The sequence below is a fragment of the Asterias amurensis genome, chromosome 11, assembly GCF_032118995.1.
Source record: "Asterias amurensis chromosome 11, ASM3211899v1".
Lineage (NCBI taxonomy): Eukaryota > Metazoa > Echinodermata > Asteroidea > Forcipulatida > Asteriidae > Asterias > Asterias amurensis.
This window is the reverse complement of record NC_092658.1, coordinates 13,851,935-13,879,656: the sequence shown is the minus strand read 5'-3', so window position 1 is coordinate 13,879,656 and position 27,722 is coordinate 13,851,935. Positions and strand designations below refer to the sequence as shown.

The 27,722-nt window shown below is 36.4% G+C and overlaps 1 protein-coding gene and 1 pseudogene across 4 annotated transcripts in view; one reads left to right on the top strand and one right to left on the bottom strand.

Moving 5' to 3' along the window:
• LOC139943670 (uncharacterized) overlaps positions 1-27,722 on the bottom strand; it is a 75,854-nt gene that overhangs the window by 43,261 nt on the left and 4,871 nt on the right. For 3 of the 4 annotated variants that reach the window (XM_071940404.1, XM_071940406.1, XM_071940407.1), the window contains exons 2-4: positions 26,051-26,200; positions 14,690-14,790; positions 12,294-12,515 (exon numbers count right to left, since the gene is read on the bottom strand). The gene's annotated coding sequence lies outside the window, so the exon portion shown is untranslated. The remainder of the gene's footprint in view (positions 1-12,293; positions 12,516-14,689; positions 14,791-26,050; positions 26,201-27,722) is intronic. The other variant, XM_071940405.1, reaches the window with a different exon arrangement.
• LOC139944190 (uncharacterized) lies at positions 4,366-7,900 on the top strand (annotated as a pseudogene).

The window sequence follows — 27,722 nt, the reverse complement described above, 5'->3', positions numbered from 1 at the left end:
AAGAAAATGCCTTGGTGCCCTTGCCCTTAAAGCAAACAGGTCTCTACTTATCAAACATCAAACTATTGTGTCAAAAAGTGTACATATGAATATGAGTTGAATAGCATGCGAGATAGGAACCACACGGAACCCACTATCCTGATCATTACTAACACAAGAAACTCACAAACCAATGTCCAATCCCACCAGCCAAACAGACAACCCATGCATTCCATTCATACACAATTTATGTCTACTTCATGTATTGTATTCAGTCGTCCAAACGATCATGACAATTACACACAACACTACACTACAGGCACATGGTCATGGCATCATGACATTGACACACACAATACATGATAATTCTACATTACGAAAATCTCTCTTTATACCTAGTTAAAATGTATCAAAAATACTCATAGAATAATCACAAGACTATTGTGTTTACTCTGAGCACTCTGTTAAAGCAATGCAATAATATGGAATATATGAAAATCAGAGATTTTACAGCGATATTAGAACATGTGTGTTACCTGTTCACAGGCTGTGTATGGGTGAAAGGTCACTTTCTCAATGCCCGCCAAAATGGAACGTGTAGTTGGGGTTTTAATACGAGCAGATATTTTATAAGTGAATGAAACTTTTTTCACGCGCTGTACTATTAATTTACAGTGAAGCTTAAAGGCAGTGGACACTATTGGTAATTAATCAAAATAATTATTAGCAAAAAACCTTTCATGGTGATGAGTCATGTGATGAGTAAAGGGGAGAGGTTAATGGTATAAAACATTGTGACGGCTCCCTCTGAAGTGTCACGAATTTGATTTCGAGACCTCAGATTTAGAACTTGAGGTCTCGAAATCAACCATCTAAATGCACACAACTTCGTGTGACAAGGGTGTTTTTTTCTTTCATTATTATCTTGAAAGTTGGATGACCGGTGAGCTCAAATTTTCACAGGTTTGTTATGTTATGCATATGTTGAGATACACCAACTGTGAAGGCTAGTCTTTGACAATTACCAATACTGTCCACTGCCTTTAAAGGCACTGGACATCATTAGTAATTAATCAAAATAATTGTTAGCATGAAAACTTACTTGGTAACAAGCAATGGAGAGCTATTGATAGTATAAACATTGTGAGAAACAGCTTCCTCTGAAGTAAAGTAGTTTTTGAGAAAGAGGTAATTTCTCACCCAATAAAACACTTCAGGCCTGAGAAGCCTAAGTTAATTTAATACTTTTTGATTGCCCATTTCTAAAGTTTCACTCAAATATGCAGCTGACGACTCTGACTGCAATATAATATTTTGTGAACAAACATTTTGTGGGAAGAGATTACATTTTGTTTCATGCTAGGGTCACAGTTTTGGGGCTTCAAAGCAACTTTATTTACTTTTAAAAAACAATAAAAGTTGAATTTACTCCTCTTTTACAATTCAGACTGGTCTGCTTAAAGTTCCTATATGTTTTTGAATAGTTTATTTCAATACAACTTCAATTTGTTTTTAAAGTGGATAAACTATTGGAAAGTTTTGATACAGAAAAAGGATTCAGTGGACACTATTGGTAATTACTCAATATAATTATTACCGTGATCAAAACGTTCTTGTTAAAACGATCAAGGGAGAGCTGTTGATAGTATAAAACATTGTAAGAAACAGCTCCCTCTTATAATTAACGTGGTTTTCAAGAAAGAAGTAATTTTCCACTTAAATTTTTGAATTTGATTTCAAGACCTCATCGAGTTCGATTTCGAGGTCTCGAAATCAAGCATCTGAAAGCACACAACTTCGAGTGACAAGGGTGTTTTTTCTTCCATTATTATTTGCAACTTCAAAGACAAATTGAGTTCAAATTTTCATAGGTTTGTTAATTGTGCATTATTAATGTTGAGATACACCAAGTGAGAAGGAAGACTGGTCTTTGACAATTACCCAGGTGTCCAGTGCCTTTAAATGAGAGAGGAAAACAAGTACAACATGAGTGGGAAACTACAAAAATAATAATTGGATAAACTAAATGATCAGTTCCAAAGTTTGTGATTTGCATAATTCTACCCTATTTTGGGAGCAACCATGTCTTAGAACCCTTGTATGTATGCACAATTTATTTTAGTGTTAATTTTTATTATTATATTGGACACATTAATTTTTAATTTTTCTCTTTCTTAAATTTGAAAACTGTGAAAACATCTTTAATGTTTTACAACTATTTTTCTGGATGATTTTAAAGCAATCGCACAACATCGGTAAACAGTATTGTCCAATGGCCCACACTGCGTGTGTATCACAGCTTATATGTAAAATAACAAACCTGTGAAAATTTAGGCTCAATCGGTCATCGGAGTCGGCAGAAAATAACGGGAAAACCCATCCTTGTTTCCGCATGTGTCGCAGTGTCATGGCATGTGTTTTAAATAAATCCGTTATTCTCGATATATCGAGAATTGATAATTGTTTTAATGTTTTCTCAAAAAGTAAAGCCTTTCATGGAATAATATTTCAAGGGAAGTCTTTCACCATTACCTTCTGTAAACCCTGTAAGTTATTTGTAAATCTGTTAACTTTAAATTTTTGTTTTGTTTAGAAAGTGTCCGATGGCTTTAACTGGTGGCCAGGGACCGGTTTGCACATGAAAAAGTTAGTACTTGGTTGCCGTTTTGTTTTGTTTTTCATTCAAGTTTATTATCAGTAGTAATAAAGTAATTATTTATACACTCTAAAAACTTCTGTGTCAGGATCTACCCGAACTCCATGACTTATGGACCCTGACCCATTCTGGGTCAGTATGACCAGAAAGTATGTCAAAATGAGCCAGAAACAGGTCAAACTGACACATAATCCAAGATAAAATCCCACTTTTTAACCAGTTTCCAGACCAGCCTGAACCAGAAATGGCTTCACTCCCCTAGCACAGAATCCAGCTCACTTCCGGAAAAAAACTTTATAACTCACAATGCCCGCTTGGATTTATTCACTTGCATTCTTTACAAGGACCATGAGTGGAATGCCATTAACGACTCATAATAGTGAATGCACCAAAATTGAACAATTTCAAGCAGCTGCTCCAATAAAATCCCATACCCCCACACAAGCCTGGCATCATTCTCTCACCGAACCCAGCCAGTATTTTTATTAGATTGAAAATGAAAGAAAGTGAAAACCAGCAGTTTTTTTAAAAAGTCTTCAAATTGTATAACTCAGTCTTCAAATTGCTGTATTTTTGTTGTTTTCCCAAATATAAATTTAGTAGTTTTAAAGTCACCTGGAAGTGGATTTTTTTCAAAATAAAGCTTTTGTCACTAATATGTGTTTTGATGAGTGGAATGTGAATAAACAGTTAGCTAAGGTTTTAAAAAATTAGTTCTTATGTTATTTACAAATTTAAGAGTAGGCCCGACCCGAGAGGGCGCTGTTCGTAACGTCAATTGGGACAGACTTTGCCTGCAATGCGTAGAGTAAACAAACTTGCAATGTACATGTACGGTCCAAGTCGTGAGTTTGTACGTTTTGTCGTTTCAAAAAAAGAGTTTTTTGCATTTTTCCGGCAATGCCGACCAGGTGTATTGCTGCTGAATGCAGAAAAAAACTTTAAACGTACAGAGTCACGACCTGGACCGTACATGTTCTTTGCACGTGTGTTTACTCTATGCATCGCAGGCAAAGTCTGCCTCGATTGACGTCACAGAACGGGTAGGCGGAGTCAGCCCCCTAAACAACTTTATCTATTTTTTAAACATATAAATCGTGACAAACAATTACTAAAAAAATTGTTTTATTGTTCATTTAAGCATATTATACTCTTATGTTTGAAAGAAAACAATCTCTATTTCCAGGTGACTTTAACTTAAACAAATTGTACATTGTCATGCTCTCTTGAAAAGCAGTGCAGGCCTCAGTGAGAGAACAGGTGCCAATGTCTCCATTCATTTTCCTAAAAACAAAAGAGTGAAAACGAAGTGGCAGGTTGCGAAAAAATTTCTGTGTGGGGTGCTGGTTGCAGCAAAAATCATTGGAAATTAATTGAATCGTTAAAAAAAAGAGTGAAACAAGTGGTTGCAGGTTGCGGAAAGTTTTTCGTGTGGGGTGTTAGTTGCAGCAAAACTCATTGGAAATAAGTTGAATCGTTAAAAAAAAGAGTGGAAAAAATCATTGGAAATAAGTTGAATCGTTAAAAAAAAGAGTGAAAAAGTGGTGCCTGGTTGCGGAAAGTTTTCCGTGTGGGGTGTTACTGTTCATTGCAGCAAAACTCATTGGAAGTCTTTTCCTTTACCTTTTATTTCTGTTTCTGATTGTTCCTAGTTAAAAAAATAAAAATCGGTGACCTCTAGGAATTACAAGGTCATTTAGAATGTGTTACGAATGTAACAAAAGACAGACATGGCCTGGAAAGTAAAGAAAGAATTTGAAAACAATTACAGAATATTGTGTTAGGAATATTCCTGACTCTTAATGATTGTAAGCAATAAAACTGAGATGTTGCTGTGGGTGTTAAGGCAATAAAAATGGGGAAAAAATCACATTCGAACAATGGACTTAGACAATTTGTGACAAATTTCTGTTCTTGTTTGTACGTAGACAATTGTTTCAAAAACTTATATTTCTTAAATAGCAGGGAAGATAATTTCTTAATTTTGGCTGGTAACTATCCCTAAGGGTCTGTAAAATTGGTATCTGGACAACATTGGGCAAAACATTTATTTTAGTATAACTTCTATCAGGCCAAATAAAAAAAAATACCAGTTGATCGTCCAAACATTTTATAAAAGAGGAGGATGAGGGCATTTTTAGGTGTTCGTGCAATACAAGCACGAACACCTCCTTGTTAGGTGTTCGTGCAATACAAGCACGAACACCTCCTTGCTTTTTTCAAGCACCAATAACCTGTATTATTAATTTAAAGAGAAGCATAAAGGCACTGGACACTATTAGTAATTACTCAAAATAATTATTAGCATGAAAACTTACTTGGTACCTGGCAATGGAGAGTTGTTGATATTATAACACATTGTGAGAAACGGCTCCCTCTTAAACAAGTAGTTTTTAAGAAAGAGGTCATTTCTCACTCAATAATAAAACACTTCAGGTCTGATGAAGCCTTTTCTGAATTGTGCAACAACAGTGTTTTCCCTCTCATTATTCTCCTGCAACTTAGATATAACCAATTGAGTCTAGCACTCTAGTTTCACAGATTTGTTATTTTATGCATATGTTGGGATACACCAAGTAAGAATAGAGGGTCGGTTCATTAATTTTTAAAAGTTTTTGTTCCTTTCTTGTTTAGCAAAAAACAAAATAACAACATAATACTACATTTAGATTAGATTATTCCCAATGAATAAATTTCAGGTAGGGCTTTTGGGAATAATTACATCGCCCAACATAATTAATTCATATAATACAGATAAATAAATCAATAAACAAATTTGCTTATCAATCATTTTCAAGAAACCTCTTTGTACCACAGCACCACACGCAAAATTACTATTAACAGGCCAAGGCTGAATTTCATAGAGCTGCCTTAGCTGAAAAAACTCCTTAAAGGGAAGGTACATGTTTGGGAATTGTCAAAGACCAGTCTTCTCACTTGGTGTATCCCATCATAAGCATAAAATAACAAGCCTGTGAAAATTTGGGCTCAATCGGTCATCAAAGTTGCGAGAAAATGATGAAAGAAAAAACACCTTTTGGACGAATTTGTGTGCTTTCAGATAGGAATAAAAGACTTCTAGCTAAAAGTCTTTTATTATTTTAGTGAGAAATTACCTCTTTCTCAAAAACTACGTTACTTCAAAGGGAGTTGTTTCCCACAATGTTTTATACTATCAACAGCTCTCCAATGCTCGTTACCAAGTAAGTTTTTAAGTTAATATTTGTTTTGAGTAACTACCAAATGTTTACCTTCCCTTAAAGCCATTGGACACTTTCTGAACAGAACAAAAAATTAAAAGTTCACAGATTTTCAAATAACTTACAGGGTTTACAGAAGGTAATGGTGAAAGACTTCCCTTGAAATATTATTCCATGAAATGCTTTACTTTTTGAGAAAACATTAAAACAATATCAATTCTCGATAGGGAATAACGGATTTATTTTAAACACATGTCATGACACGGCGAAACGTGCGGAAACAAGGGTGGGTTTTCCCGTTATTTTCTCCCGACTTCGATGACCGATTGAGCCTAAATTTTCACAGGTTTGTTATTTTATATATAAGTTGTGATACACGAAGTGTGGGCCTTTGGACAGTACTGTTTACCGATGTTGTGCGATTCCCTTTAAACATTTTTTTTCTGCTAAGCACAACTTAGCAGGATATGAGCTACAATTTGAACAAGATTCTCCTCATTGAACCCAAGTCTCGACACTTCTAGGGTGGTCCTTTTATTCAGCTGCGCCCTGCATCTGGAATTCTCTATATTTTAGATCTTGTCGCTGTACCACAAAATTCTTCTAAAAACTGAACGTATGTCACAGGTTTTCAAGGACTAATTTTTGTGTGCCTGTTTTCTTTCGTTTTGTTATGGTTTGACTGCGCCTTGAACACTCTGCAGGGTGGATATGTGCTCATTACAAGTCTTTATATTATTATTATTATTATTATTATTATTATTATTATTATTATTATTATTATTATTATTATTATTATTATTATTATTATTATTATTATTATTATTATTATTACTATTATTAGATTAATGACATAATTGAGCAGGTAGAAGGTACTTGTGTATAATGGATTTCATACACTTCAGCTTACAAATACAGAGATAGGTCAAATTTCATAGAACTGCTAAAGGTACATGTTTTATTAAACATCATACATATTTTATTTGATGGGAACAATACCCTAAGTCAGGTACTTAAATTTTTCAGCAGGAATAAAACAAGATAAAATGACACTTACCAGTTCCATGATGATGTCTCGTTTATACCATGGAGCAATAAACTAGTTTATTGCTCCATGTTTATACTTATCCATAATAAGATGTGAATAATGAATGCCACACTAGTGGATATATAACGACGCACTTGGTAACCGGTACACTTGGTACATACATGTAGCTGTTTAATTGTAGCGAGATGTTTGCAATGTGTACTGTTGGATGAGCTCACAAAAACAGCCGATGTAATTCACGGTTTGTCGCATGGCTATCTTTGCAAAAGTTTGCTGTTGGGTTTTATCACAAGTTACAAGGGTGGGATGATCCTACTAATAATTTTTTGGTGTCCAAGCTACTTGAAGGGTGCAGGCGTTTGCGTCCCTTATCAGACGCACGTTTGCCAATGTCTATACCTATGTTAGTGCAAATTACACAGTCACTTCCTGCAGTATGTACTTCTACGTTTGAAGCTTGTTTATTTAAAGCAATATTTGTTTGTGCATTTTTGGGTTTCATGAGGGTAGGCGAGCTGGCTGCGAATTCACGTCACCGCATTCAGCCTTCAGTGTTAACGGCCGCTAGTGTTCAGTTTTGTCAGTCTGCAGATGGGGGCCAGTCGTTCCTTGTTTCTTTCAACCATGCAAAGAATAATCAGTGCGGCCCCCCACAGGTCATTCGTTTAGTGCAATCAAGCAACCCAGCCATCTGTCCTGTACTGGCATTGAGAGAGTTTCTTTCTGTGAGACCTAACACGGCTGGCCCTTTATTTTGTCATTTTGATTGCTCCCCACTCACTCGCTTTCAGTTTAATGCAGTGTTGCAAAAAGCCCTAAAGTTTGCAGGTTTGTCTGGTGAGCATCCGGGCTCATTCTTTTCGTATCGGGGCGGCATCCACTGCGGTGAGTGGGTGCATTCCCATTGATCAAGTTCGTTGCATGGGTAGGTGGCGTTCAAATGCTGTTGCTACTTATATTCGACCTATTGCTCATTGTGAAATGCCATGTACTTCGGTTACAGGACATAATCCGTAGTCAGTTTACCAATGGGAGACTTTTTGAAAGCTCTGCCACTAGAGGGCAGCAGACCTACCAGGCAAGGGTGCACAACTCCTAGCAAACAATGGTAAATGCTAAACATTCAAAAATACTCAAAAAATATTTAGAAGTCGCTCAGCCTCTTGAAAATTAAATCAGATACATTGTCATACAACTAAACTTCAGATTTCTCCTCATTTTTTGGTAGGTCAGCATTTTGGAATTTTTGCTAATTACCCTAGAAGAAACACTCCCAAAACCTCATGCACACCGCTTGTTATCCTTGGGGAACTCATGTCCAGTGCGTCCTGTTCCAGAACAGTTTGGTTTGTGCTGGCATTGTGTTATGAGAAACAAAATACAGTTTGGCTAAATCTAAATACAAAATCAAAAACACGCAAAACACAAGGTATTTGCTGCCAGTGACCGTCCCTCATGCTTCTCCTATTCCTAATAAGTTGTTGACATTACCTGGTGGAGAGCGCCCTCTCTTGGTGATTGGCAGATAGTCTAAAGTTTCCCATTCCCTCCTTTTCTGTGGCTATCATTATTAGGTCCTGTTTGGATAATTGGGGACTCCATCGTCCGCTGGGCTGCCACAGCTTTCAATCTACCTCGTCCCGTGGTGTGGAAGGGTAAAAGTGGGGCTGGTATGTTTGAGCTGGAATCTTTGTTGCAGTCATGTGGTGGGGCAACTCCAGCCATTATTATTTTTCATATAGGGACCAATGATTTAATTAAGGTTGATGAGTTTTGTATGCGACTAGGGATTGCATTAGACGATTCCCGTCAACCAAAATTGTCTGGTCCGACATTCTGCCGAGGGTTTTTTACTTCGGGGCCAAATCCCAGCCCGCCGTTGAAAAGAAACGGCGGGCAGTTAATCGCTGGGCTAAGTCCCAATGTGTTAGGTTGGGTGCATATTGCTTGCACCATCCCCAATTTGTTTGGACCAAAACAGCGCTATATCGTTTTGATGGTGTGCATTTGTCGCCGTTGGGCACAACATTGTTTCGGGCCAATTTGCATTCTTGTATTCTTGCCATGTAAAAAAAAGAAAAGAAAAAAAAAGTGTTCTCCCTGTGGGACGCGTTTGGCGCGTTTGGCACGTTTGGCGTTTTTTACGGGATTCACACAGTGTTTCTGTTTTGGGGGTTATAGTTGCAAGTAAATGTACTTTGTCAAATTATTTCTTTCACTTTGTACACCTTGTTCTAGGAACTTACACGCCCATTCGTAATATTGAGTTAAAGTATTGTAACAATAACTTGTGTTAGCGTTCTGAGGTTCCCTAGGGGCTAAGTCCGACCTCATGTCTCAAAGTGGAATTTTACAACTTAATTAATTGATTGATGGGTTAACCTCATTGTGTAAGGTATGACTAGTTTCAATAATTGTTTTAGTGCATTCTGACTGTGTGCCCATGTGATTGGAGTCAGGTGGGCATGCAGATTAATGTTTGGCCAGGTGCCAGTTAACAAATATAACATTTGTGTGCCAAATAAGTAATAGGGGCGTGGTGCCCATTAATGGTTGTGTCACGTGTACATTGGAAGAAGAAGCCATGTTGGCCAGATTTGTTGTGGTGTGGCAATTGTTTGCCAATTAATTACTTCGGGCGTGGTGCCCAGTAATGGTTGAGGTCACATGTTCATGGGAAGAAGAATCCAGGTACTGGGCAAATTTGATGAGTGTTATGTTGGCAGAAGAAGCCAAGTACTGGCCAAACAATTGTGGGGTCATGTGTACCCTAAGCTATTTTTATGTGTGTGACTGGCTAGCCATAAGTTTTTCAGCAACCTTCACAATTTTTGTTTTGGAAATAAAACAGTTTTCAGAGGCTGTGGCAATCAATCAAAATATAATTTGTCTGCTTGTTTTATTCGTATCTGAGTATAATTAGTACATAAAATTAGTGTCTGTTTTGTAAACATTGTTTATTGTCTGTCTTTGTTTTGAATAAGGGAATAAAAGGGTAGCTTCTTTCACGGCTGTTTAAAACAGGCAGGGTCGAATTGCCAAGTGAAAGGCCCGAGCCGAAGATAAAGGCCCAAGCCTTCATCGAACGGCAATTCGACCCTGCAAGGTTTTAAACGGCTGTGAAAGAACTAGAAGCTACCCTTTTATTCCCATTCATAAATGCCTTTTTGGTTAAAAGGCGTTAAAAAATACAATTACAGACACTTTAACAATTGAAAATTCGAGGTTTGAAATATTTTTTTAGATTACGCGCTGTCACTATAGCTATGAATTCCGCTCTGCGTGATAATTTTGCGCGCCCGACACGCGGAAGCCAGCTTGTTATAAACACTGGTCATTATCAAAGGTTTATACACCCCCATGTGACGCGCTCTCCACCAATAGGAATAGCGAAACTGTCTGAGGTATTTATGAATGCATATTTATACAGGCCGGATACTTCAAGAAGGCAATGAATCCATCCTGGTCATGGTGCTACAGTAGAAATTCACTATTTCCTCATAGAGTGCCCTTTAATCAAGGAGAAAATGCCTTGGTGCCCTTCCTCTTTCACAAACGAAGCATACAGGTCTCTATCTTATCAAATTACTATTGTGTCAAAAAGCGAACATATGAGTGTGAGTGGAATAGCATGCAAGTAAAGACCCACATGGGGCCAACTATCCTGATCATCCTAAAACAAGAAACTCACAAACAATGTCAAATCCAGCCAGCCAAACTGAACGATCAACCAATGTATTCCATTCATACACAATTTATGTTGACTTCATAACACTCATCCATACGATCATGACAATGTACACACAACACTACTACCGGCACAGGGTCATGCCATCTACCCACGACATTGACACACACAATACATAATCCCTACAGGAATACACGCTAATTCAACATTTTCACAGACGGAAATCTCTCTTTATACCTAATCCATATAAAAACCAGAATTATTACAAGACTATTGTGTTTACTTTGAGCACTCTTACAAAGCATTGCATTAGTACGGAATATATGAAAATCAGAGATTTTACAGTGATATTAGAACATGTGTGTTACCTGTTCACAGGCGGTGAGGTGAAAGATCGATCACTACCTCAATGCCCGCCAATATGGAACGTGTAGTTGGGGTTGGAATACAAGCAGATATTTTATAAGTGAATAAAACTTTTTTCAAGCAGCAATAACCTGTAGTATTAATTTAAAGAGAAGCATAAAGGCACTGGACACTATTAGTAATTACTCAAAATAATGATTAGCATGAAAACTTACTTGGTACCTGGCAATGGAGAGTTGTTGATATTATAAAACATCGTGAGAAACGGCTCCCTCTTAAATAAGTAGTTTTTGAGAAAGAGGTCATTTCTCACTCCATAGTAAAACACTTCAGGCCTGAAGCCTTTTATTAGGCATCTGAATTGTGCAACAACGGTATTTTCCCTCTCATTATTCTCCTGCAACTTTGATAACCAATTGAGTCTAGCACTCTAGTTTCACAGATTTTTTTATTTTATGCATAATATGTTTGGATACACCAAGTGAGAATACTTAGTCTTTGACAATTACCAAAGGTGTCATGGTTGCCCTTAACAAGAAATCTATGAAAAGAGGGTTGGTTCGTTAATTTTTTTATTTATCTTTTCTTCTTTTTTTGCAAAAAAAAGTAACAACAAAATACTACAATTAGATTAGATGATTCCCAATGAGTAAATTTCAGGTAGGGCTTTTGTGAATAATTACATGGCCCAACATAATTAACTCATATAATGAAGATAAATAAATCAATAAACAAATTTGCTTATCAATCATTTTCAAGAAACCTCTTTGTACCACAGCACCACACGCAAAATTACTATTAACAGGCCAAGGCTGAATTTCATAGAGCTGCTTAAGCTGAAAAAACTCCTTAAAACATTTTTTTCCTGCTAAGCACAACTTAGCAGGATATGAGCTACAAATTAAACAAGGTTCTCCAAGACACTCCTGGAGTGGTCCTTTTCTTCAGCTGCGCCACGCATCTGGAACTCTCTACTACTTAATCTTAGATCTTGTCGATGTACCACAAAATTCTTCTAAAAACTGATCTTATGTCACTAATTTTTGTGTGCCTGTTTTCTTTCGTTTTGTTATGGTTTGACTGCGCCTTTAACACTCTGCAGGGTGGATATGTGCTCATTACAAGTCTTTATTACTAATATTATTATTATTATTAGAATAATGACATGAGCAGGTAGAAGGTACTTGTGTAGAATGAATTTCATACACTTCAGCTCACAAATACAGAGTCAGGTCAAATTTCATAGAACTGTTCAAGGTACATCTTTTATTAAACATCAAACATATTTTATTTGATGACTACAGACACTTAAATTTGTTTTTCAGCAGGAATAAAACAAGATAAAATGACACTTACCAGTTCCATGATGATGTCTCGATTATACTTATCCAAAGTAAGATGTGAATAATGAATGTCACACTACTGGATAACGACGCACTTGGTACCCGGTACACTTGGTACACAGAGCTGTGTACCAAGTAGTGATGTTTGCAATGTGCACTGTGGAGATGAGCTCACAATTGTTGATGGGTTTCCAAGAGTGATCTCAGAAACCAGTAGTTAAGGCTGGTAAGCTTTCTGCAAAGAAAACAAAATATGAATCAACACAAAAGGCTCATTATGAAAACAATTAATATGTTAACATTTTAGGAAGCATTGGAACTTTTTAATGTTGCTATCAATTCTGCAAAGTTGTAAAAGGAAGGGGGTTCGTGATGGTGGCATAGTTAACTTAAAGGAACATTACACAATTGTTGAGGGAAAAAAAAATGTAATTTAAGATCACAGATTTACTCCAAACTTACAAGGTCTCAAATGATAGTAGAAAACATCCCTTGAAATATTTCTGTCATATTTGATGAGTTATAAATAAAACTAATTTCCCGTTTGGAGTTTATCGCTCAGCGAGCGTTTTCTTTCTTCAATTTTTTGTAATTGATGTCATACAAAATGTGTATTCCTTTTTTCACTATTTTCCCCTGATTAAGATGGTCGATTGGTCTCAAACTTCTACAGGTTTGTCAGTGGATATACAGTGGATTTCATAAGTGCTTACACTGCCAGCAACTGTTTTGTTAGCAAAAACCAACTCTGTATTGTTCCTTTAAATTTTAAATTAATTAGTCGCTTATTTCTATTTTTTTTTTTTTAAGATCATTAGCCCAGCAGACAGCCACTAAGTTCATTTATAAGCTTACATGTCCACAGTTGGTATAATAATGGCTATTTCAAACCTCATTGCCACCTTTGTATCCCCTTATTTATCATTATGAATACCTCATAAAGGATGGCAACTTTTGCAGTTGCCGGAACTTCACGGCTAAATTTGAACTGTACTTGTCCATAGCCTCAGGAGTAATGATCCTGATAACGTTCCCATTAGCTCAAGGTTTTGACAAAAAAGAAAGCATTGTACAAATAAATTTGAGAGTCATAACGTCTTATCTTGCATTTTAACTATTTAACTTCATGATCAATTGATCATTAACCTTATTGCTATGACAGAAAGTACATTGCAAAATGTCATCAGATAATTCTGGAACTAACTCTCGACATAGCTAAAAAACAAAAATGCAGAAAGTACATCCACACACTATGAACAGTTTGATTCTCATGCAAAAACATTAGTAAGTTGCCTGTTGTTTTTACCCTCTAGCAGAGTCTTTCTTGAAGGCTAAAAAGACTCTACTACTAGGGTCGAAATGTCACGCAACTAACAGTTGCAACAATAGTTCCTTAGCAGTTTGCAACAGCTAATTTTATTTTCCTTGTTTGATTCTGCAATCAGGCCTGATGAAACACACAGTGTCTGATTTCTTTCAGAACTATTCTTCAAATTGTTGTCACATTTTTTTAAACAAGAAATGGCGTACAAACTGTATTGCAATGCGAGTCACCTTTTGAAATGACGTTATTACACTGCCAGAAACTGTTTTGTTAGCAAAACCATCCTGTAAAATGTTCCTTTAAAAAAAGCTGAAGCCTCCTCAAAACATTTCTTTTTCCCCACCCATCCTTGTTTGTTTGTTTTTCTTTTGTTGTCATAGTCTCATGTAAAGTGCTCTGTTCTCCGCTATATAAATGCTTTATATTATTATTATTAGACTAGATGACATCTCCATGACACCAGTGTACTGCGATATCTCATGCATTGAGTATCACACAGCTACTCCATATAAAAACTGGAAAGATTTTAAACCAGTCAAAGTGAGTCAATGATCACAGAAACTAAACTCACCTCAACAAGCCATTTTGTGCGTGTTAAATTTGAATTTTGTCTAGTACATAATGACATGCTTCATCACTAGTTACCGCTTAAATTTGAATTCCTCAGACTGTAGAGACAGTTGCTATGTCACATGATTCGGGGCAAGTGTTTGCGTAGTTACAGAAGAGACAGTGAACACCCATACACAATTCTGAATGGATGTGTATGACACAATGGTAGCAGGGCCTGCTCATTTGGAGGTTGCTATACAAAAGCTTGCCCCGAACCATTTGACATAGCAACTGTCTCTATGGTCTGAGGAATTCAAATGTAAGCGGTGACTCAAGCAAGTCATTGTACCAGACACTTTTCAAATCTTACTTGGCTTATTTGGAATTGCTCTCTTAAAAAAACGAATATTCTCTGCTGATACATTACTGCTGTATTTCCTTGAAAAGAATCCACGCAGTTTTAAAACTCCGACTGGCTCTGCTGATCTTTATTGCAACATCTAATAATTAATCTCACCAAATGAGCTACTTACCTTTGCTGGTTTTCGTACTCAGGGGTAAGTGTTTGTATTTTCTTTTCTTCAGATCTGTATGTCATTCACTTCTTCTCTGCATCTCCAAGAAATGTTTCTACCTTCAGCATTATAAAACAAAAAATTTAAACGTCATTTTTTTAACAGAAGATTTTATTTTATTTTATTTATTTAACAAAAACAGGTAAGCTGTAACATTTTATATGCGCTTTGGATCTCAGTAAATTTTTGAAGGAGGTTTTTAATGTGGTTTTAAAAATAATAATACTTTTAATTGAACATTACTATAGCGCCATGTCTGTCACTAATGACATTCCTGGTGGAGAAAAAGGTTTTTGAAAAGTGTTTGAGGCAAATTTTGAATTCTTTGATAAAAGATTTAAACAATTTTTTTTACAAAGCGGTTAAAACTGTAATAATAAATGATATAGGGCTATTGCTTTATTTCTAGATTTTTATCAAGGTTTTACAGAAAAACATTTGTTGAAAGTGTTTGAGTGAAAAAACGTTTTGAATTCTTTAGGAAAAGATTTTGGAAAGTTTTTTTTAAACAAAAACATTTCAAGGCACTAGACACTTTTGGTAATTTTCTGAGACCAGTATTCTCCCTTGGTGAAACAGAATAATAACAGAAAAGCGCCTTGTTGCACAAAATGTCTAAAAAGGGCTTCAGGCCAGAAGTCTTTAATAATTTGAGTGACAAATTTCCGCTTTTTAAAAACTACAATTTCAGAGGGAGCTGTTTCGCACCATGCTTTATATATACTATTAACAGCTCTCCATTGTCCAGTACCAAGTTAGTTTTTATGCTAACAATTATTTTGAGTAATTATAATAATAATAATAATAATTTGGGGGGCTAATCATCGCAGCTAAGAGCTGAATTGCGAAGGACGCGGCTACAACGTGTTCGAGAAGCAGGCATGCAAGGGCGCATTCAGCTGCCAGCCACATCAACCAATTATGACCACGGAGCACAGCCAAGATCGAAAGTGTTTGATTTTTTCCTGAGGGAGGAAAACCGGATAGTCTGGAAAACCCTTGTGGCACAGCAGAGAACCAACGCACAACTCAACTCACATATGGCCCCGACCGAGAATCGAACCGGGTTCACCTTGGTGAGAGGCGAGCGCTTTACGCACAAGCCAACCGTGCCACCTGAATTACCAATAATGCCTAAATTGTAACACATGATAAAGTAAAATGCTTTGTTTCTGAGGGTTTATTTGTGTATGTGGTTTTCAATGTTATTTTTACAACACAAGATTTTAAAAATATTTAAGAAAATACATTTTGAATTCTTTTTGAAAAAGATTTTCAAAATTAACCTGAAAAGATGTTAGGGTTGTTATTAAGGGAATAAAAGGGTTACCGCCGTTTAAAACCGGCAGGGTCGTTGCCATTTATTGCACTGCAACGATCCTGCAAGGTTTTAAACGGACGTTTTAGAACGAGTCACTACTCTTTTATTCCTATTCATAAATGCCCTTTTGCTAAAAAAAAAAAAAAAATACAATGATAGACACTTTGACAATTGAAAATTCAAGGTTTGAAGTATTTATTCAAAAACTTTGTGAAGAATCTGTTTGATGCACGTGGGTTGTGTGTACGCGTTCTAAAATAGATTAGGCGTCTGCGCTATGAAATAGATTAAGCCTTGTTACTAATAGCTATGAATTGCGCATTCTGCGCGATAATATTGGCGTACGCCTGCACCCGACACGCAGAAGCTAGCCGGTCAAAAACAGCTCCAGCCGGTCATTATCAACCGTTTAAACACCCCCATGAAGCGCTCTCCATCAATAGGAGTAGTGAGATATTTATGAATTCTCCTATAAATTTCTTTTATAGACAATTTTTGTATGCATCATGGATAAAGAATATTTTTTTGTTTACCCTTACTTGTGTATTAAGTACTGTATCCTCAGTACTTTCCGGAGTTCTGCGAAATTTGTGTTTTTAATTTTGAGTCAAAACTCATTTAAAAAAAAAAGATATTTCTCAAAGTACTTGAGTGCAAACTACATCTAATCCCATTTATTTTGAAAATTGTCTTGCCCCTTTCAAAAAGGGTTCTGCCCACAGTTTATTTAGTGGTGGGAAAATGTTTTCCTGGAAACCATTGCGAGATGGATTAGTTATAGGTAGATCATATAAATAGACTCAAACCAAAGAAGTGCTCAAAACTAATGGCTTCGGACACCATTTGTACTGGTAAATACCCAATTTAACAATTCGTTAAAAAACCTTTGCAAAAGTTTTTAAAAAATTTGAAAATGTGTGGTTGTCAGCAACTGAGGAAATTCTTTCAGTGGTCGTTTGGGAATCTTAGGTGCTGGGTGGGTTTTCAAGCACCAACCACTGTGGGCAGAACCCTGTACCACTATAAACATTTAGCTCTATTTTCCCGTTTAGTATTATCACTCAAAGAGCGTCTAAAATAAACAAAATAAAAAAAGGATCGATGTCATGCAAAATGTGAGAAGGACGCGTCTGATAGGGACATACAAGGGAAAATAGTATTGGAAATCGATAAAAACACAAAGGATTGAATGGAATATTTAATGAGGACACACAAAGGAAAGGGATTAAAATTTGGGGGACACACAAAGGAAAGGGATTAAGATTTTGGGGACACACAAAGGAGAGGGATTAAGATTTTGGGGACACACAAAGGAAGACGGAAGGTTGAATGTAATAATTAATGAGGACACACAAAGGAAGACGGAAGGAGAAGGGATTAAAATTTTGGGGACACAAAGGAGAGGGATTAAAATTTTGGGGACACACAAAGGAAGACGGAAGGTTGAATGAAATATTTAATGAGGACACACAAAGGAAGACGGAAGGAGAAGGGATTAAAATTTTGGGGACACACAAAGGAAGACGGAAGGTTGAATGAAATATTTAATGAGGACACACAATGGGAAGATGGAGTTTCATCATACCTAAATTAAACGTAAACAGAACTATAGTATACAGGATTAAAATGATCCCCCATCATAGGTAACTAACAGCTTAGTCAACTATATTGACCTATTATTTTCTACCCTCACCTGAAAAGGAAATATTCCATCAGTTGTTAATGTTTTATTTATTTTTTCAGCAGGACTCCTATATGTCTTAAAACATTAATGCAGTTAAAGTAATCTTAGTAAATTTACTAAGTTCAACTGAAGTTATAAAATATAATAATATTTGATTTTATGTCATGTTACTTACACTTTTAGTGTTTAAAACCATTATGCAATTACACGTCGAATATAATGCGAGCTTATTTCTGTATTTAGTTTTTATAAAACAAGTTATCATTGGAATAAAAAAAACGAACCCCATAATTTGAGATTACCTACATGAAACGCGTACAGTAAATTTGATTCTTTATATTCGAATATTCGGATGTTACTTGAAAAGGAAATATTCCATCAGTTATTTACTCAGTAGGACTCCTACGTGTCTTAAAACATTCATGCAGTTAAAGTAGTCCTAGTAAATTCACTAGGTTTAACTGAAATCATATAATAGTATCGAGTGATAGGTAGACAAAATTAAGACAGTTTGATTATTTCTCTTTTTGGAAGATGTTGGGGGGCTCTGAAAAGAACCGGTTGGTTTTGACGTGTACACATTCAACGTCTATTTGAAGGTGATGAACATTGTGATAGCCTTGATTCGTGATGCACTTACTTTATCACTTTGTAGATGTAGGTCCTTTATATTTCTACGTCTTTTCTTGTCGCCATCTGGTGGTGCTCCCTTAGCCTTACCGGCCCTTTTCCGTCCCTCTCCACTTGACGTTTTGAATTTTCCGCGGGCGATATGATATTTAAACAGAGTATGAAATATTACATTAATCCCCATTATAGTAAAAAGAATACATGTCATTTTTAGTATATGGAGAGACTATTGTAAACATTCCTATACTTTTTTTTCTTAAGTTAAAAGCGTTACGTTCAATATAGAATTGAATCTTAAGAGTGTCAAACGTCTTGAGCCATTTTACAAACAAACATATATATTTGTTAATACTACGAGAAAAATTGTGCGCTACTATGGCTAACGGAAGTTGTTATCGTTCAGTGTTACCTCCTATGACTAAATCAATACACGTGTTGCGTTGCATGATTCAGCAAAACCAAGAAAGTTTACCTGCCGCGATTAATACATTTATCTTCCCCAGTAACGGATCATCAATTGAACAAAGAGTAACTTTTAATGTTTAAAACCACCATGCAATTGCAAGTCGAATGAAGTGAGCTTATAATTTCATATTATTTTAGTGTTTATAAAACAAGTTATCATTGGAATAAAAACGACCCTCATAACTTGGGGTTACATGTAATGCGTACAGTCAAATATTTGGATGTTACTTTTAGCAAGTGAGGAAAACATATTTCAGTTCTCAACTTATTGAGACAAAAATTCGGTATACGCTACTAAACACGAACGTTTCTTTTAAAGTTATTAAACGAGCTTAACTGTCTACACAGTCCATCTCAAGACTGTTTAGTTACACATCATTTATAATTTGTTTTAAAAAAACTAAATACAGAAATAAGCTCGCATTATATTCGACGTGTAATTGCATAAAGGTTTTAAACGCTAAAAGTGTAAGTAACATGACATAAAATCAAATATTATTATATTTTATAACTTCAGTTGAACTTAGTGAATTTACTAAGATTACTTTAACTGCATTAATGTTTTAAGACATATAGGAGTCCTGCTGAAAAAATAAATAAAACATTAACAACTGATGGAATATTTCCTTTTCAGGTGAGGGTAGAAAATAATAGGTCAATATAGTTGACTAAGCTGTTAGTTACCTATGATGGGGGATCATTTTAATCCTGTATACTATAGTTCTGTTTACGTTTAATTTAGGTATGATGAAACTCCATCTTCCCATTGTGTGTCCTCATTAAATATTTCATTCAACCTTCCGTCTTCCTTTGTGTGTCCCCAAAACTTTAATCCCTTCTCCTTCCATCTTCCTTTGTGTGTCCTCATTAAATATTTCATTCAACCTTCCGTCTTCCTTTGTGTGCCCCAAAATTTTAATCCCTCTCCTTTGTGTGTCCCCAAAATTTTAATCCCTTCTCCTTACGTCTTCCTTTGTGTGTCCTCATTAATTATTTCATTCAACCTTTCGTCTTCCTTTGTGTGTCCCCAAAATCTTAATCCCTTTCCTTTGTGTGTCCCCCAAATTTTAAACCCTTTCCTTTGTGTGTCCTCATTAAATATTCCATTCAATCCTTTGTGTTTTTAGCGATTTCCAATACTATTTTCCTTTGTGTGTCACCATCAGACGCTTCCTTCTACTAATGTGTAATAGGTCTTTCACCCAGATCTCCAATTTCTACAGGTTGGTCAGTTTATGTATATGGTGGATTACATAAAGTGCTTACACTGCCAGCAACAGTTTTATCAGCAAAAAACAATTCCGTAATGTTCCTTTAAAAAATCCTCAAAACTAATTTGCAACAATAAATGGTCAGATTCAACATATATTACACTGTACCTTGTTTTTTAAAGTTTGTTTAATGCAAACCACTGAAGCAGCTGCTGCTACTAAAGTGTGTTACTTGACTCAAGAACCGGGTCCAGATGAAGCAAACAGACTACAATGGATCCAACCATTTGAGGATATGTGTTCATGTACCTCAATCCGACCAGGAGGGCTGTATATAGTAGCTCAAGACAGAAAGACTAAACAGATCTACACTGATCATCCAATCTTCACTGATGACCAAGAGGAGATACATAACCATTATGGATGCCGGGGTAAGAATGAGTCAAGCAAACGCACAGTAAATGTAGCTTCAGTAAACCAATAGTTCCACTTTTTCAATTTCCTATCACAATAGGACAATTCTTTTAAGCAAGGTTGTCACTAGCCCAAAGTTAGGGTCAGGTAAACTCTCCTTAGGTCATTTCGCTGACCTCTCATAATTTATTACCAGATTGACCCAATACTGAGATCTCAATCAGTCAAATAAGTGCTTTAAGGAATATCACTACAATAAATTACAATTTACAATATATTTTGTTTGGCCACATAAAATAAGAAAAAAAAGAAAAAAAGTAATACTTCAAAGAGTGTATTCGTCAGATATTGTCAGGAACGGATACTTAAACGAAACCTGATGTGTTTCGTCATAAATACTGGAATTTATTGTTGGCAGACACCCAATGTGTTTTCAAACCAATAAAATGAAAAGGATCTATGTGTGAGTCAAATAGTGTGAAATAAAACATTGCACTCCTTGAGGTGATCTCCTGGCTGTGACTTCCCAGGTTATATCATAATTTGAATGTGATCCCTGGCTAATGGCTACACGGCAGTTTACGGTTGTATGGCTTCTGACTGGCACCCACGAAAAAAGGTAATCGACAAAATACGGAAACAACCAATAAAGGGGTGGATAGCTCAGTTGGACGAGTGCTGGCGCGTTAATCCGGAGGTCAATTTTCTCTGGTCAATTTTCCCCAAATCAGAAATTTAGAAGTGACACCTCATGCCGAATCAGGCACTTCTCAGATACAGTCTCAGTGTGATTACACAGGCCGATGCATTGGGCATTCATCACCCTATCAGTAACCTTTCTCTTTGCTCAACCCAAAATCATTTATAATAAGGTGGATTGCCACGCAGATAAGAGCACTGAACTTAAGCTCTGGTGTTTCTGATCAGCAGAGAGTGGGTTTGAGTCCAGGTCGTGACACTTGTGTCCCTGAACAAGACACTTTCAGAACTGCAATTGCTTCTCTCCACCCAGGGTTAATGGGTACCTGTGAGGGCAGAGATGGTTCTTGTGATTGATAAATGGCCCAGTGACCATGGGTAATAATGTTGGAAGCGCTTTAAAGACGCCCTTCGGGTGTGAAAAGTGCTATATATTTTTTTCTATTTTTTTATACCAATATAATACGTCTCTTTAATATTTTTTTCAGACTGCCAGGCCTTGTTGGATGCCGGTAACAAAGAGACTGGTGTCTACACCATCTATCCATTCCAGAATGGTGATGGAATAAAGGTGTTATGTGATATGACAACACCCACAGGCTGGATTGTAAGTACACAGCGCTTACAGCACTAGCCCAGCATACATTGTCTAGTAAAAATTGCTACTGGCTAGTAAACACCAACTCTCAACTTAAACTGTGCATCCTACAGTCCACCCGCAGAACACTCGATTTAATAAGTCTCCTTTGTGATTTATCAGGCGCGAGTAGGCGTGATTTTTCATGCGTGACCTCGGTTTGAATACTAATTAGTACAAAGGGCGCTTTTGTTATGACGGGCACTTTTGTTATGACTAACTTAGGCTTGGTGGTCAAGGTACCATGCCAAAGAAAAACAGCATGCTGATTGCTGCCCTATCAGTCGATGATGTCATCGTCAGTCAATCACCCATGCAAGAAAACCATTCTGTCTAATAGTTGACTTTTTCGTAATGTGAGATTTGGATTAACGGTGGAAATCGCTGTATCCTGACTGGACTAGACTGGACTTTTTGAGTGTTTGACTGTAACTTTATTTGCCTATCATTAATGCATCAGAAAGATACATTTATGACAATGAGGGCCTACATAATTTAAAACAACAGGGCTACTAAAACTACCTTAGTTAAACTCAGAGCTTATTAACCCGATTGGCTACTTAAAAAAAAAAAAGAAAAAAAGGCTTAAGAGCAAGGCCTGGTACATTACATCAAGCTACTTTTCAGTCCATTTAGGATCCTAGTAAACGATCAGAATCAGCCCATAACTAGAGGATGGGAAACGTCTAATTCAATTTTTGTGATGCACTCATTTTCCATTAGATAGAGTCCTCATATGTGTGGGGAAAAACTTACAGTTCTTTAAATAGAGCTAACCTCACGCTAAAATGGTGTAAATATAGCCATTGCATTTGATACCCTTTCTGGGAAAAATTTGTAGAGAAAAATGGGTCGGTGCATTTTTTGTCAGGGGATGTTATAGTTTATGTGCGTCTTTAAAGACACACTTCACAAAGTTAAACAAAATTAAAACTAAACAAAACCACATTGTTAGATTTTTACTAGTAAATAAAACCACTGTGAATACATCATCAGGTTTCAAAATTATACTAAAAATAATTTTAAAGTAAAAGTCAAAGTAAAAATTCATACCAATGTTTGCAACACCTGGTTTTATCTTTTAGATTTTTAAAAACAACAATAATTTGCAAACTCTTTATGTTAAAAGGAAGTTGTACTGACAAAAACTAGTTTGTAGTGGCCTGACATTTCAATCCTAGCAGAGTCTTCCTCAGGTAATTTACCTTTGAGAAAGACTCTGTTAGGGTCAATTACACCAGGGCAAAATGTCATCGTCCTAACGTAGGACTAGCCATACATTTTTAATATCTCCTTGGACTAGTCCTAATCCTTTGAGAAATCGACCCCAGGGCCAAATTTCATAAAGCCGTAAGCAATAAAAAAAAATTGCTCGCTAATAAAAAAAATGAAACAGGCACCAGTTGCAACAATGTAAGCTTTATAGAATTTCTACAAGAAGCCAGTTTTTGTTAAGCTAGTTTTTTCTGTGCTTAGGAATATTTTTGGCTTTAAGGTTGTATGAAATTGGACGCTGACCACTATTCTTTGCATTTGATTCTTTTGGTTGGTGAGCAATTTTCTCAAAGTTTAACTGTGAAAAGTCTGAAATAGATTCTTTTACGTAACTTTTTCTTGAAAGCAGCAAAGGAGAATTTGTAAATTTATAAGGTAGGGAAGTCTGACTCACACAAGGCTAGAAAAATTAATAATGTTTGATCTCAGAAACACGAGCCGAATACCAAAGTTGATAGATACAGCAAAAGTGTTATCCCCTACCTCATTCGCATTTTAAATAGAGCCTGACTGCTTTGGTTTCATCGTTTTCACATTTTGCTGGTCCATTTTTATGTAATTGCTCTCGTCCTGTTATTGTTTGTTATAGTTTCTGTGTATTCTCTTGAATATAATTTTTTTTTCTTGGTGTTCCTTGAGTTTGTGGTAGTTCTTTTGTGGCTTTTGTGGCTCTAATTTATTTTTGTTTACATTATTATTCTAATAATATTGTAAATCAAATACAATTTGGCCTCTGGCAACACTTTTGAAATGTTGTAATACTAATTAAATAAATAGTAAAAAATCTAACTTTTATGTTTCAAGGTGGTCCAGCGTCGATATGACGGATCAGTAAACTTCAACCGCAGTTGGACAGATTATAAAGATGGCTTTGGGTCATTTGATGGCGAATTCTGGCTTGGCAATGAGGTTCTTCGTAAGCTAACTGACGGTGACCAGAACTGGACAATTCGTTTGGACCTCACTAACCAAAATGGCTGGACTGAATATTTCCTTAAACCAATGTTTCACATTGCCAGTCAAACTACTTACGACTTGACTACAGGGCAATCAACTGAAACACCAACTGGTATGTATGTTGTCTTTTAAAAGTCAATTATAGACCAAATAATGACCACAATTTCCTTGAAAAGCACTGGGCTTGATTTCACAAAGCAAATTGTCAGCATTTATAGTTATTTATAATGTGACATTACACTTTATTTAGCAACTTTGATTGAATTGCAGTTAAGAATCAATCCTTACTCTTTTAGAAATCGGCCCCTGGACACCTTTGGTAATTGTTAAAGACCAGCCGTTGATTTCACCAAACTCTTCCTAACTTAGGACTTAATAGGACAGAGTTAAGTTCCGTATTCATAGACGTGAGAAATAGCCTCTTTCTTGAAAACTATGTTACCTCAGAGGGAGCTATTTCTCAATGTTTATCATCAACTCTCTATGTTGCTCATATTAATGTAAGTTTGATGCTATTATATATTTTGATTAGCTCCCAAGTGTCCATAGCTGTGCCTTGAATTTCACTCCCTGACCTGCCCTGCATGCTTTGTCATTTTGAATTCATTTACATGGATATGTAGTTAATTGATGTAAAGTAGATTGAGAGGAAGGGTTACAAAAACAGAAGTATAAAGCAGATCTCTTCATTATCAAGCCCAATACCCCCTCGGGGGGATAGAGATGATTATTACGTGAAAACAAAAATGGAATAGTCTTGCTCCTTTCGCGCTAAAAAAATACTGTCACACAAAGATAGTAGAACTTTAAAAAATAATTCAGATGAATCAAGTAGATTCTGTGGACATCCTCTGTTTTTTAATGACAACCTAAATAATTGCTCTGATGCCCCACCCCTTAATCTTCCAAACCCATCCCAAGTTTTTTGTGGTGACAAAGATAATAAAACTTCAATTTTGTTGCAGTTGAATCAAGGACATTCTGTGGACATCCTCTTGGGATGGAAGACAAGGGAATTCCTGACGAAAGAATCACAGCGTCTAGTCAGCACTCAGAAAAACGCCAAGGAAAATATGCAAGACTGAACTTAAAAAATTGCTGGTCAGCTGCCTTAGAAGACACCCACCCGTGGCTTCAAGTAGAGATAGATGATAAACTTGTACAGATTGTTGGTGTCACCACACAGGGACATCCACAGAAAGAATACTATGTGTCACATTATCAATTGCAATACAGCATTGACAGTACTGCATGGTTGTATGTGAGTGAGACACCCAGCTCCGCACCACAAGTAAGATCACTTATAATAGCACAAAATGTGTAAACCTATGTCATAACCAAATAATAATCTTTATCACAGCATTATTGTATATTTGGTTTTGCGGTAACACCATGTGTGTATCTATACTTGCCAGGTAGATTATGTACTTTTGAGAACTTGTCTTAGTTTAACTATTCTATTACAGTGAAGTAGATTTTGGAATTTGGGACACTTCTCAGTTCTGGATAGAACTGTCCCTGCTTTTTAACCTGGGCGGCAGGTAGAAAATTGGCCAAAACTAGTTTAATCTGTAGTGGATTGAGGGGACTTCTCATTATAAACTTTATACTTCCATGGAGTTAGTTCTTAATTGGTCTTCAACGTTTCAAAAAGTACAACAGTTTCTTTTCAGAACTGAGAAGACTCCCGAATTCCCAAAATCTACGTACGCGGTAGTAGAATATAAAGCAAGACGAGTTCTCAAAAAACTATTACCTGGCAAAGATACACACATGGTGTTACCGCAAATATATTAATACCTCACCATGCGATGCCTCAAATCCCTTACACAGCATTATTCTTCGACTTATTCTTTTTTAGCAGCGTGTCGTGGTCGAGAGCTCAGAGCACTGGATTTAAGCCAGACCTTGAATTAAAAGGAGGCCATGCCCTGGTCAAGGCCTTGGTGCCCCATTTTTAAATTATAGGTTTCCCACAAATTTTCCAATGGAAGTGCCCTTTGCAATAAAGTATAAATTGCCTTGCCTTCTCAAAGATGAAACTCCAGGCTTGCAGCTAGAAGGGGGTTTGCCCAGGTGTTTTTGGCAGATGCTGCTGAATTTGCCGAAGCACCTTGTGAACCATTACAAGGTGTTGTCGTAGTCGGGTGTCATTGTTGAAAACTCTCTGCCTATCCTGTTGAAAAACAAATAAAAGTCCCTGGGATGATAAAAATAAAGCAACAAACAGGAGGCAAATACTTTTCTCACAACTTCCTCCTTTGTTTTATACTGACAGACATTTCGTGGCAACACTGATGGAAGCACCCCAGTTACCAATCTATTCATGTACTTGATTCAAGCACGGTACATTCGCATCAGACCAACAGACTACATTGAGTACCCAGCCCTACGTCTTGAGCTCCTAGGTTACACTGGTAAATACTGGCAGGGTTTATGGCTAAACAATTGTTATGTTTCACTTTTAAAGAAACTAACTAAATGAAGACAGAAATTAAACTCGGGTTGGGAAACCAAATTCTGGTTCAATTTACTTCTTAGAAAAGTTTCTTACCTTAAAAAGTACATGTAAGTGAATATTTGGTTTGCGTAAACACCTTGCAAGTGTCTACTTGCCAGGGAGAGTTTGTTCTTTAGAGAACTGTCTTGCCACATGTATTATATTCTACTATACGGCGACGTAGATTTTTCAGATTTTTGGGAAGACTTCTCAGTTCTAAAAAGAACTACCCATTTTTGTTTTACTACTACCTGGGCAGAAGGAAGAAAATTGGCTAGGACTACTTAGAAAATAGGAAATGAAATTTATAGTTGTGAGACCAACGCCCTGTATAATGGAGCCATATCTGCCCAGTTCACTAGGCACGTTTAAAAAAAATATATTATGGGCTAGACAATAAAGCCGTAGCTGGTTTCCAAAACTGTAATAAAGGGGCCACACAACACAATCAGTTGTTATTAGGACCAGTTAATAATCTAGATGTTTATCTTCTAGCTACACAGAGGAACAATTCAAATAATTTAAAAGACAAATTTACCAGAGAGTGGGACTTGAACCTGCAGCTTACAGATAAAGTGCTTGCACTCAGAGCTATATCTAGCGCTATATTGGCAGCTTTCTGTATTCTGTCAATATCTTTTTCAGGGGATGCCAGTCTGAAGCCATTCAAAAGTAGCCTAAAGAAATTGCATCAAATGCGATTTATGATACCTACATGATATGAGACTAATTTGGGTTTCATTAATTCATTCTTTGTGAACATGAGAAATCTGTGACAATTTGGGCTCAACTGGTCATCGAAGGCTGTGCACAAGAAAAATAATGATTGAAAAAACACTCTTGCTGCACAATTATTGTGTGCTTCAAGATGCCTGAGAAAGTCTAAAATTTGAGTAAGAATTAAATTACCTTTTTTTTTTAAATCACCTGAAAACTACATTCAGCGAGTCTTTTCTCACTATCAACAGCTCTCTGTTACCCATTGTTAGTTTTTATGCTATTATTCCTTTTAGTAATTACCACACAGGTCCATAGCAGTGCCTTCTTATCCCGACCCCATACACTATTGTCATTTTGAACTCATTTAAATGGGTAGGTATCATTTCCCTCATGTTGTTATTTTAAATTTCAGATGATTTTTTGGAGATGATCAACAATCATCCATTCTCAACATACGACCGGCCAGCTAACAACTGCC